The sequence below is a fragment of the Nerophis ophidion genome, linkage group LG08 (assembly GCF_033978795.1).
Source record: "Nerophis ophidion isolate RoL-2023_Sa linkage group LG08, RoL_Noph_v1.0, whole genome shotgun sequence".
Classification (NCBI taxonomy): Eukaryota; Metazoa; Chordata; class Actinopteri; order Syngnathiformes; family Syngnathidae; genus Nerophis; species Nerophis ophidion.
Window position 1 is genome coordinate 51,490,380 of NC_084618.1, and position 12,527 is coordinate 51,502,906.

At 38.8% G+C, this 12,527-nt stretch overlaps 1 protein-coding gene across 13 annotated transcripts in view; it reads right to left on the reverse strand.

The window, feature by feature from the left end:
* cacna1g (calcium channel, voltage-dependent, T type, alpha 1G subunit) overlaps positions 1 to 12,527 on the reverse strand; it is a 365,011-nt gene that overhangs the window by 351,677 nt on the left and 807 nt on the right. The gene's annotated exons all lie outside the window — the stretch shown is intronic.

Genomic DNA, 12,527 nt, shown 5'->3' on the forward strand with positions numbered 1-12,527 from the left:
ATAAAAACATTGTTTTCCAAAAATGTATCAAGGCAACTGTAGATGCTGAACTGAAATGTTAGTCAGAAATAACATACATTTTAATAATGCATCACAACATATACTACTACCCATGCTGTAATGACTCTTAAGAGAAAGTAAAAATGATGTAATACTTTATTTTTTCTGTATTGGAGCCTCGATAGAATTTTTTTTTTTACTTCTGACATTTAGTAACAATGCATAGAAAAAGCCAAAAAAAACCAAAAACGCTCACTAATCATATTGTACAGTAAAGCAAGGTCTCAAACATAATAAACATATCTGATTTACACCAGTTTCAACTATGAGACTATAAAGTTGTATTTTTTATTTCAGAATTGTGTCAAAATTTGAATTAAAAACTGGCAAAACTATTTCATTAAACCATTTCGTAAAAGAAAAAAATATCCAAACGACTATCATGAATTAAGGGTGTAACGGTACACAAAAATTTCGGTTCGGTACGTACCTCGGTTTAGAGGTCACAGTTCGGTTCATTTTCGGTACAGTAAGAACACAACAAAATATAAATTTTTTGGTTATTTATTTACCAAATTTGTAAACAATGGCTTCATCCTTTTAACATTGGGAACACTATAATAATTCTGCCCACGTTAATCCACATTAAACTGCCTCAAGTTTTTGCTTTGATTAAATAAAATGACAAAACCTTTCTTCTACATATAAAAATTGCAACACTAAACAGTTTCAAGTCAACTTCATCCATCAATCGATTTTCTACCGCTTATTCCCTTTGGGGTCGCGGGGGCCGCTGGTGCCTATCTCAGCTACCATCGGGCGGAAGGTGATGTACACCCTGGACAAGTTGCCACCTCATCGCAGGGCCAACACAGATAGACGGACAAAATGTACACTCACATTCACACACTAGGGACCATTTAGTGTTACCAATCAACCTATCCCCAGGTGCATGTCTTTGGAGGTAGGAGGAAGCCGGAGTACCCGGAGGGAACCCACGCATTCACGGGGAGGACATGCAAACTCCACACAGAAAGATCCTGAGCCTGGGATTGAACCCAGTACTACTCAGGACCTTTATACTGTGAGACAGACGCACTAACCCCTCTCCCACCGCGAAGGCCTCAAGTCAACTCACCATGCTTAATTTATTACAGCATTTGGGAAGCTTGTAGTTGACTTTTATTATGTAAATGTTATTTTTTTTCAACATGCGATAGCAGGGACCCTGCCATTCAAAACTAGGCTGCTACATTACTAATGATTAATATAACTACAGCTGAAAAAATAGTACAATAGCAATAGTAGAGACTATTCATCTCTGACACACACACACAGCAAAATGAGATAACGTTACGCTAAAAGCTAATTAGCCTTCACCTCAAGCCAGAACTGCGAGCGAGCTGAACTGCAGTTTGAGTTTCTACAAGGTCAACGGGCTCATGGTGATGTAAGTAGTAGTTGTGACTCGGAGGTGTTTTTTATAATTTGGGGAGAGTACGCTGTCCGCTGCTCACATATCTGCTCGACGCTGAAGCATTGACTACATGCGCTCTCAATATACACTGCTGATTGGCCGTTACATCGCTCTGAATACACACTGCTGATTGGCTTTGTATGTAACCAATCAGATGGTTATGTAAGTGTGACAATGATGGGTGCTGAGACAGAGGCAGAAAGCAGAGCAGCTTGTTAAGCCTTTAGATTACAAACCCGTTCGATACACCTCCGAACCGGACCAAAACCCCCGTACCGAAACGGTTCAATACAAATACACATACCGTTACACCCCTACCATGAATTGATTAACGTAGACCCCGACTTAAAAAAGTTGAAAAACTTATTCGGGTGTTACCATTTAGTGGTCAATTGTACGGAATATGTACTGTACTGTGCAATCTACTAATAAAAGTTTCAATAAATCAATCAATCGTTGGTCACTGTGGCACTACAGTAGTAAGTGTCTTCTAGCTAAAGCCTATGAAAATAATTCAAATGGCCTACGTACATGTCTGTCACTCATTTTTTCACCTCAATTCAAATCAAATAAGTTGGCAAAACCAAACCATTTGTACATTTTATCAGTGACGTGCAGTGACCCTCCCACCATATGGACATTGATGCCCTAGGATTTGAAAGCCAAATCACTGTTAATAAACGTTGCTCATTAAGAAAATAACAAGAAATGACTAAATAACCTAAATAAAAATGTTATTAATATATATTGGTCTCATTTATTTGCTTTAATAAAATAAAAAAATTCAAAATAGAATATGTCTTACCTTCTTCTCTACTTGTATCTAAGTACATGCACTACCCTGCGTAAAAACATATGATCTTCTTATAATCACCTCTGTTTTGTCTAAAAGGGAATATTTGATCTTGGATATATAATGCTCTGTATCGGCAGCTATATTTATTCATTCTTTATTCAACGTTCTTGAATTGGACAAGAAAAAAAAACCGCTGGCTTTTTCGCTGATAAGACACAGTAGCAACATGCATCTGCCAGCTCATTGTCGCCCCCACTTCTCACAGTGTGGCAAGTCAGAGTACTACAAGAGGCACTCTAATACGGTGCTGACAGCTGTAATTATAGTCATATTATCAAGGATAATATTGTCACACTTACAGTATATTAAAAAAATTTGACTAAGGTCTACAGCAGGGCTATTTAACTCGCAGCTCGGGTACCTGATCCGGCTGGGAATGACAACATACCGCCCCCTAAACAGTCCAAAACTTGTGAGAAACATTTTTGCAAAAAATTCCTAAAACACTAAAGTGGTCATTTTAGAGGAACTTGGACCACTGTAATCACATTGGCATATCCGTGTGTTGACAATTTGACCTTGCAAACAAACAAACCACTGGGGTGCAAATGTGTGATTTAAGTCCTTTAAGTCCTCTCTTTATTGGCTGTTACAATTTTATTTCATAACGCATACTTGCCAACCCTCCCAGATTTTCCGGGAGACTCCCGAAATTCAGCGCCTCCCCCGAAAACCTCCCGTATAAAGAAAATAATGTAAATATATTCTTCATTTAAGTGCAGCCAAGGAACATGCATTAGGGAGTCTGCTGTTCAGAAGGCCACAGTAAAGAGACGTAACTTCATCACGTCGCCTGGTTATTGACTCCAACCCAATATATTACACCGTCGCCGGGCAAAATTATGAAATACGCTTGCAAGTTCCAGAACGATTGGAAACAAGAATTTCAGTTTATCCAGGAGAGTTCGAAGGGGAAGGGGTATGTTGCCTGTACATTTTGTAGAACAGACTTCTCCATTGAACACGGCGGCCAAACGGATATTCAGCCATGAACGGTCAGCGAAGCACAAAGCGTCCACAGCGCAGCATCGTTCACAACCCAGTATTATGGCCCTCCTTGCAAAATGAAGACCCGATGGTGTATCTTATGCTGAGACAAAGATGGCTATGCTGATAGCTGGAAACAACATCCCGTTCTCATTTGCGGATGTCTACAACAAATTCGTGAAGGATGTTCCCGGATTCGGAGATCGCTCGCTAATACGCAAATGGCAGAACAAAGGTTACTCAAATTGTGAAAGGTAAGTGTTGTTGTTGTTTTTTTGTAACAAGCAAGCACAGTAAAATTAGTAGAACAACTGTGTTTTTATTAATGTGTATTTGATAGGTGCAGTCGGAAATTCAACTATTTATTTTATCTATACATATAATAAAATAAATATATATAGCTAGAATTCTCTGAAAGTCAAGTATTTTATACATATATATATATATATATATATATATATATATATATATATATACACACACACATATACATATATATATATATATATATATATATATATATATATATATATATATTCATTCAGCTACAATCGGGCGGAAGTATATATATATATATATATACACACACACACACACATATATATATATATATATGGAATACTCGAGTTGGTGAATTCTACGCCACCCCACCCCTCCTAACCACGCCCCTCGCCCCAACCAAGCCTCTACTCAAGTAAATGTTGAAAAACAATTTTCATCATAAAAATAAAATTGCATTTAAAACACAGGTTGATTGACAAATATGTATTCCTTAATTTTATTTAATTTGCTTTATCATGAGAAGTGGGGCTCTTCCTCACCTGACCTAACCACCTGACCTAACCTCCTGACCTGATCGTATGTTCCTGCGTTTTATCAATATTGGCTGTCAAAGTGTACTAAGATGTCGGATTAGATCCTCGTCCTTCTATTACCCAGGTGAGAGGCATGATATAAGACAGGGGTCGGGAACCTTTTTGGCTGAGAGAGCCAAAAAACCAAATATTTTAAAATGTATTTCCGTAAGAGCCATATAATATTTATTTTAACACTGAACACAACTAAACACGTGCATTTTTAAGTAAGACCAACATTTCTAGAGTATAATAGGTATCTTATTCTTTGTAATAACATTGTTATTCTGAAGCTAACTTTGGAGGTGGGTGTGGCCTGCGGGCCTGCAGCGACAGGTGTGTAGAAGGCCCACCTGGGCCTTGTTATCTAATCACCTGTCGCTCTGTTATAAGCAGCAGCCAGGAGGAGAGACTGGAAATACTATTGCTGGACAGCAACTGAGAGACTTATTGAAAATTAAGACAATATTGTAACCCTGAAACAGGCTCTCATGTTAGTGCTTGGGGGTCTGAAGAACCCCCAGGAGGGCAAGCCCCACACTAACCAATAATAAATAAATAACTTCTTACCATTAACGCAACTTCTTGAACAAGTGCGGTAAAAAACGGATGGATGGATTAAAAATGCATGAGAATGTTTTATATTTTGAACATTATTTTTAACACTGTGATTACAAGTGGAATTATTCATTACTTATCGTGTTAAGCAACGTCAGCTCAGATTTATCTGAGAGCCAGATGCAGTCATCAAAAGAGCCACATCTGGCTCTAGAGCCATAGGTTCCCTACCCCTGATATAAGATCTACAATAAAGTTTCATGAACGAAGGAAGCGAGGGAGCACCTACTCAGTGGCCAAGTGGTTGGAGTGTCCGCCCTGAGATCGGTAGGTTGTGAGTTCAAACCCCGGCCGAGTCATACCAAAGACTATAAAAATGGGACCCATTGCCTCCCTGCTTGGCACTCAGCATCAAGGGTTGGAATTGGGAGTTAAATCACCAAAAATTATTCCAAAAATGTCCCCTCACTTCCCAAGAGGGTAAACAAGGGGATGGGTCAAATGCAGAGGAGAAATTAAACCACACCTAGTGTGTGTGTGACAATCATTGGTACTTTAACTTAACTTACCACTCGATGATGTAAAGATTGGCACAAACGCTACAAACAGTTTGTCTGTGTTAGCGCTTATAATACATGTATCACTAATACACGGTTAATATTCAGGTAACAAAATGTAAATTGTTGGCGGTTTTTGATGTTTTTAATTGGGTTTTTAAGGACGGAATAGAGGAAATCTCATTGACTACGTCGTAAGCAAACTTTGATTTGTTTATTTACAAGTTAGAATGCATTAAAAAAAATACAGTAATCGTATTACTTTCATAATGACTGTGAAGAATAAGTACAATTCGCAAAAAAATGACGGTTCCCTTCAAATAGGAAAAACTGAATGTTAAAGTATATCAAACAAACCTCCCCTGCTGGTCCCACTATGGACTGGACCCTCACACTATTAACTAGATCCACTCGACGTCCGTTGCACTGGTTGCCCTGCAAGGTTTCTCATTGTATCCCATTGGGTTGAGCTTTTTTCTTGCCCTGATGTGGGATCTGAGCCAAGGATGTCGTTGTGGCTTGTGCAGCCCTTTGAGACACTTGTGATTAAGGCCTATATAAAAAAAGTTTGATTGATTGATTGATCTAACAAAGTGATCACTGCAAAAGTGTGTGTTCTTCGACTCTACTTCCTTGAACAGAAATGCGTGAAACTTTTCTTGTCGTTTTTAGAAAAATCTAGGACTCTTCCGCCCTTCTTAAATACCGCTCATGGAACTCTGAAGAAACTTTTATCCTTTTTGCGATTTGATTGGTTTGAAGAGTCGAAAACAACTGCATCTTTATTAGAGAAAGGCTAAATGGCACCGAGTACGCACTAAAAACAGACACTGGCTTGACCACCACACATATTTAATGAGTCGGACTTGAGCCGGTGTGACGTTATTTTGGATCCAAAACATTGGGACCAGCTTGTTCCAATTAAGTGAATAACAACATGCATTGCCTTTAACACTAACCCGGTCAATACCTCCATTTCTTCCACCGTAAAGCCTTCCTCGGAAACGTTGTCTTTTTCTGGTGCAATTCTTCTGCAACCTATGCAGCTAGCAGGCAAGATAATGATTTAATCTAATTTACAGCAAAAGACAATAGTGGTGTGCCGCGGGTAAAACGCATGCGGAGCACAAGGCAAAACCCTAAATAGCATTCAGAATGGCATAAATTCAGGGAGCAGCATAAAGCCCAATAATCATTCGGGTAATGCAAAAAATAATCCCGCATGGACTGACGTGGTGAGGCAGGTATATAAGGGTGCGTGATTAGTGATTGCAGCAGGTGAAGACACGAATCAACACAACAAAAACAGGTGTGTGAGCTCAGGCACTACTAGTAACAAGAACATGAACAAAGACGGACTAGGAATACTGGCAACACATACACATTAAACTCAAGAGAACAACAACAAACCAACACAAGACATGACCAGGAGAGACATTACAGTAAGTACCGATTGGAACACAGTTAGAAAGTATATTTAGTCTTTTGCGAGAGATACTCGTTCATTAATGGACCAAAAGACATTCTTAGTTTCGAACTAAACCTTTGCCCAAAACAAATCCCAGCCCGTATGTATGCTAATACTGTCTGTCACACGTCTGAATGCATCATCATCTACCAACATCACACATACAATGCCTGATGTCGTCCGGAAGCAGCTGCTTATGCTCCTTTGTCAAAAAATGGCAAAATACCTCATTGCAGCGCTGTCATAGTTCATTGCCAAACTTTCAAATATTTGCAAGGTGTTCTCTGATATGTGTAAGACTAGACCTCTAGTGCAGTGGTTCTCAAATGGGGGTATGCGTACCCCTGGGGGTACTTGAAGGTATGCCAAGGGGTACGTGAGATTGTTTTAAAATATTTTAAAAATAGCAAGAATTAAAAAATCCCTTATAAATATATGTATTGAATAATACTTCAACAAAATATGAATGTAAGCTCATAAACTGTGAAAATAAATGCAACAATGCAATATTCAGTGTTGACAGCTAGATTTTTTGTGGACATGTTCCATAAATATTGATGTTAAAGATTTTTTTTCTCTATTACAATCTCCAAAGAGGGCACTTTAAGTTGATGATGACTTCTATGTGTAGAAATCTTTATTTATAATTGAATCACTTGTTTATTTTTCAACAAGTGTTTTAGTTATTTTTATATCTTTTTTTCCAAATAGTTCAAGAAAGACCACTACAAATGAGCAATATTTTGCACTGTTATACAATTTAATAAATCAGAAACTGATGACATAGTGCTGTATTTTACTTCATCTCTTTTTTTCAACCAAAAATGCTTTGCTCTGATTAGGGGGTACTTGAATTAAAAAAATGTTCTCAGGGGGTACATCACTGAAAAAAGGTTGAGAACCACTGCTCTAATATATCAACACTCTTGTTGCATAGTAGGACAAAAAGTGCAGTTACATTACATCTTATGGCCATCATTTTCCGCATGAAATTGTATGTATTTCTTATTTACTTTCTGCCATATTACTTTGTTTATAATGCTAATGTTGCTTTCATATGCACATTTAATTTCTACTCAAGGTACATGAAACAATTATCTCCAATAATGTTTTTCCTGCACAGTACATAATTCTTAAATAAAATCTGGTTAAAGATTACAGTTTAAGTACTTTTTGAAAATTTTGAGCACATTTAAAAATACCGTGATAATAATGACACCCGAAATAATTTTGGTCACAATAACCGTGATAAGAAATGTTCAAACCGTGACATCCCTATTGTGTGATGTCATTGCCCAATACCCAGCTCTAATCTCAAGGTGGCACGAAAGTGCTTAAGCCAACAAGAACAAAAGAGGACTGCTGTGATTCAATATATTTGAAAGCACTTTGCGAGCATATTATCAGCTCACGACACAAGATGAACAGCGCCAGATAACAAGCTGATCTATTCCACCGCATGCATGCAGCTCACTCTGCTTGGCTCTCACGTCCCATAAACAAAATGATTTTGTATATTAAAAAAAAGAAAAGAAAACAACATTTTCCATTAGTAGCCGGTTGGGGTTAAAGACATGACATAACTTAATGGAAACGCCTCCACAAAAGCTTTTGGATATTTCCATTTCCAGTAATGCTAATAAGGTTATCTACAAAGGCCAGATTGGCTGAACAATTTTTATTTTACATTCTCACTAAATGCATTTAAAACAATGTTAGTCACATCTGTTTGTTACCATGAAAAAAACTGGAAATAATCATTCTTAATCCGCTGACAGATATCTTGAATTGTGCACAAAACTCAGAGAAAACCACAACAAACTAAATATTACTTTCTGAAAAGATTCCACTCATGTTATAATTTATATTTATATTTATATTTATATTTATAGTTTCTTATTGGAAATCCTATGTACACTCTTTAGCCACTAGGGTACATAACACACACATAAATGTACATGCTGAACACAGACTGTAATAGTGTCATCTTTTGAGATAATTCTGATTATATTAGGGTTATTTGTAGAACTATACAACTCTAAACAAAATGTCCTTGGTACCACAACTTTCATTTATTAGTCATATTGAACTGTTCAAGATGGCGGCGCCTTGACGGGCTGCGGCTACATAAGCTCATGGTAAAAAGAGAACATTTGGCAAAAAATACCGGACACTTCTGCAAATTTCATGGCTGGCTTACAGCGTGCCCATTCCGTGATCACTTACGACCACCAGACAATTCTGGATGTGGATAGATCGGGCCGTTTAGGACTGAAAGATGCCTGTACGTTGGACCACCTCACTAGCATGGGAATACTTCGCCAGCTACATCCAGCGGCCTTTGACGCAGCGGAGTATAGTACCAGCAGGGACCGTCTACGGAAGACACGTAAGCTGTGTGATCGAAAGCAGAAGTGTGGATGCATAACAAAGCATAAGGCTAATCCCCACAGAACACCGCTTCCTTCCGTCCTGAAGCTGGATTTAAATGGAAGACACGAGCCTACTAGTCTGGGTGAGGAGTCCGTTAAGTTAGAACAAGTTTTTTCTGCTATGACTGTGTCAGAGTTGGACATGCATTCTACTGAGGTGGCAAATTATGATGCGTTAAGTTTATCGCAGCACCAAGCAAACAATCGGAAAATTCCCGTCATATCAAATCCTACATATGGTCGTAATTATTTTAAGTGTACTACTATTAATAAACGCAACATTATTAATATTGCTACTATGGATAATTTGATTAAAAACTCCTTAAAACAGCCCACTACCTATAATATGGCCTTTTTAAACATAAGATCATTGTCTCCCAAAACATTGTTAGTTAATGAGGTCATTAGAGACAACAATCTTAACGTCATCGGTCACAGCGAAACCGGGCTTAAACCAGATGACTTTTTTGCACTAAATGAGGCATCTCCTCCTAACTATACGAATGCGCAGATTGCCCGTCCCCTTAAAAGGGGTAGGGAGGTCGCACTAATATACAACGAAAACTTTAACCTTAGTCCTAACCTAAATGATAAATATAAATCGGATACTGCCCTCCAAATAAGTTTCTCTCATTTTGATGAAATAAGAAGAAGAATTGTTACAACGTGTAAATGGAATAAAACAAACTTGACCCACTTCCTGGGAAACTTATGAAGGAGCTCTTTGTATTATTAGGTCCATCAGTGCTAAATATTATAAACATATCACTTTCCTCTGGCACTGTTTCCCTACCATTCAAAAAAGTGGTTATTCTTCCTCTCCTTAAAAGACCTAACCCCGATCCTGATCTCATGGTAAACTACCGACCGGTGTCTCACCTTCCCTTTATATCGAAAATCCTCGAAAAAATTGTTGCAGAACAGCTAAATGAAAACTTAGCGTCTAACAATCTATGTGAAACCTTTCAATCTGGTTTCATAGCAAATCACTCTACTGAGACAGCCCTCGCAAAAATGACTAATGACCTATTGCTAACAATGGATTCTGATGCATCATCTATGTTGCTGCTCCTTCATCTAAGCACTGCTTTCGATACCGTCGATCATAATATTTTATTAGAGCGTATCAAAACACGAATTGGTATGTCAGACTTAGCCCTGTCTTGGTTTAACTCCTGTCTTACTGACAGTAACGTGTGGAGTTCCCCAGGGTTCGGTCCTTGGCCCTGCACTCTTTGGCATCTACATGCTGCCGCTAGGTGACATCATACGCAAATACGGTGTTAGTTTTCACTGTTATGCTGATGACACCCAACTCTACATGCCCCTAAAGCTGACCAACACGCCGGATTGTAGTCAGCTGGAGGCGTGTTTTAACGAATTTAAACAATGGATGTCCGCTAACTTTTTGCAACTCAACGCCAAAAAAACGGAAATGCTGATTATCGGTCCTGCTAGACACCGACCTCTATTTAATAATACAACTTTAACATTTGACAACCAAACAATTAAACAAGGCGACTCGGTAAATAATCTGGGTATTATCTTCGACCCAACTCTCTCGTTTGGGTCACACATTAAAAGCGATACTAAAACGGCCTTCTTTCATCTCCGTAATATCGCTAAAATTTGCTCCATTTTGTCCACTAGTGACGCCGAGATCATTATCCATGCGTTTGTTACGTCTCGTCTCGATTACTGTAACGTATTATTTTCGGGTCTCCCCCTGTCTAGCATTAAAAGATTACAGTTGGTACAAAATGCGGCTGCTAGACTTTTGACAAGAACAAGAACGTTTGATCATATTACGCCTATACTGGCTCACCTGCACTGGCTTCCTGTGCACTTAAGATGTGACTTTAAGGTTTTACTACTTACGTATAAAATACTACACGGTCTAGCTCCAGCCTATCTTGCCGATTGTATTGTACCATATGTCCCAGCAAGAAATCTGCGTTCAGAGGACTCCGGCTTATTAGTGATTCTTAGAGCCAAAAAAAAGTCTGCGGGCTATAGAGCGTTTTGCATTCGGGCTCCAATACTCTGGAATGCCCTCCCGGGCATTCGAGATGCTACCTCAGTAGAAGCATTTAAGTCTCACCTTAAAACTCATTTGTATACTCTATCCTTCAAATAGACCCCTTTTTTAGACCAGTTGATCTGCCGTTTCTTTTCTTTTTCTCCTCTGTCCCACTCTCCATTGTGGAGGGGGTCCAGTCCGGTGGCCATGGATGAAGTACTGGCTGTCCAGAGTCGGGGCCCAGGATGGACCGCTCGTCCAGAGTCGGGACCCAGGATGGACCGCTTGCCTGCATATCGGCTGGGACATCTCTGCGCTGCTGATCCGCCTTCGCTTGGGATGGTTTCCTGCTGGCTCCACTATGGATGGGACTCTCGCTACTGTGTTGGATCCCCTTTGGACTGGACTCTCACAGTTACAGTATGTTAGATCCACTATGGATTGACCTTTCACGGTATCATGTTAGACCTGCTCGACATCCATTGATTTCGGTCCCCAAGGTTTCTCATAGTCATCATTGTCACCGACGTCCCACTGGGGTGAGTTTTCCTTGCCCTTATGTTGGCTCTACGAAGGATGTTGTTTTGGTTTGTGTTGTGGTTTGTGCAGCCCTTTGAGACACTGGTGATTCAGGGCTATATAAATAAACATTGATTGATTGATTGATTGATTATTTTATTTGCATTAAACCAAACTGTTACAACCAGCGTTAAAGGAGAACTGCACTTTTTTGTAATTTTCCTTCACAATCATTATGAAAACAAAACACACGTCTTTTTTTTTTATTTTTTAAATATGATAAAAAACTTTTGGAAGATGTAGCTAACTTTTCAATTTTGTAGCCTTCTTAGTCATCTAAATAACTTCAAAACCCTCCATCAATGTTTTGTATACACACTGCCAGTATATATAAAGTAGTAACAGACACATTCATAACAATATATAATATGTACAATATTTACCGTATTTTGGTCATTTTATGGATTACCGTAACTAATTTCCTCGGCACATTTATTTCCGTTTCCATAGCAGCACACTTCTAACAACAAATGTGTGTTCCTACTTCCGGATTCAGACGCAAGTGTTTTCTATTAGTGGCAGACTTTATAACAAACAATGCAGAAGACTATTTTTGGACAAATGAGGATTCAAAACCTTATTTTTCAAGGCTGAATATACAGAGGCTGAACTGTTGCTTAATGAAGCGAGCACAAAGAGAGGGTGAAACGTTGACGCAAATGGAAATCGAGAGAGTGAGGTCGGCGTAACTTGGATAATGTGAATGTGGAACTTGGAGCCAAGCTATGCCAACAGAAAT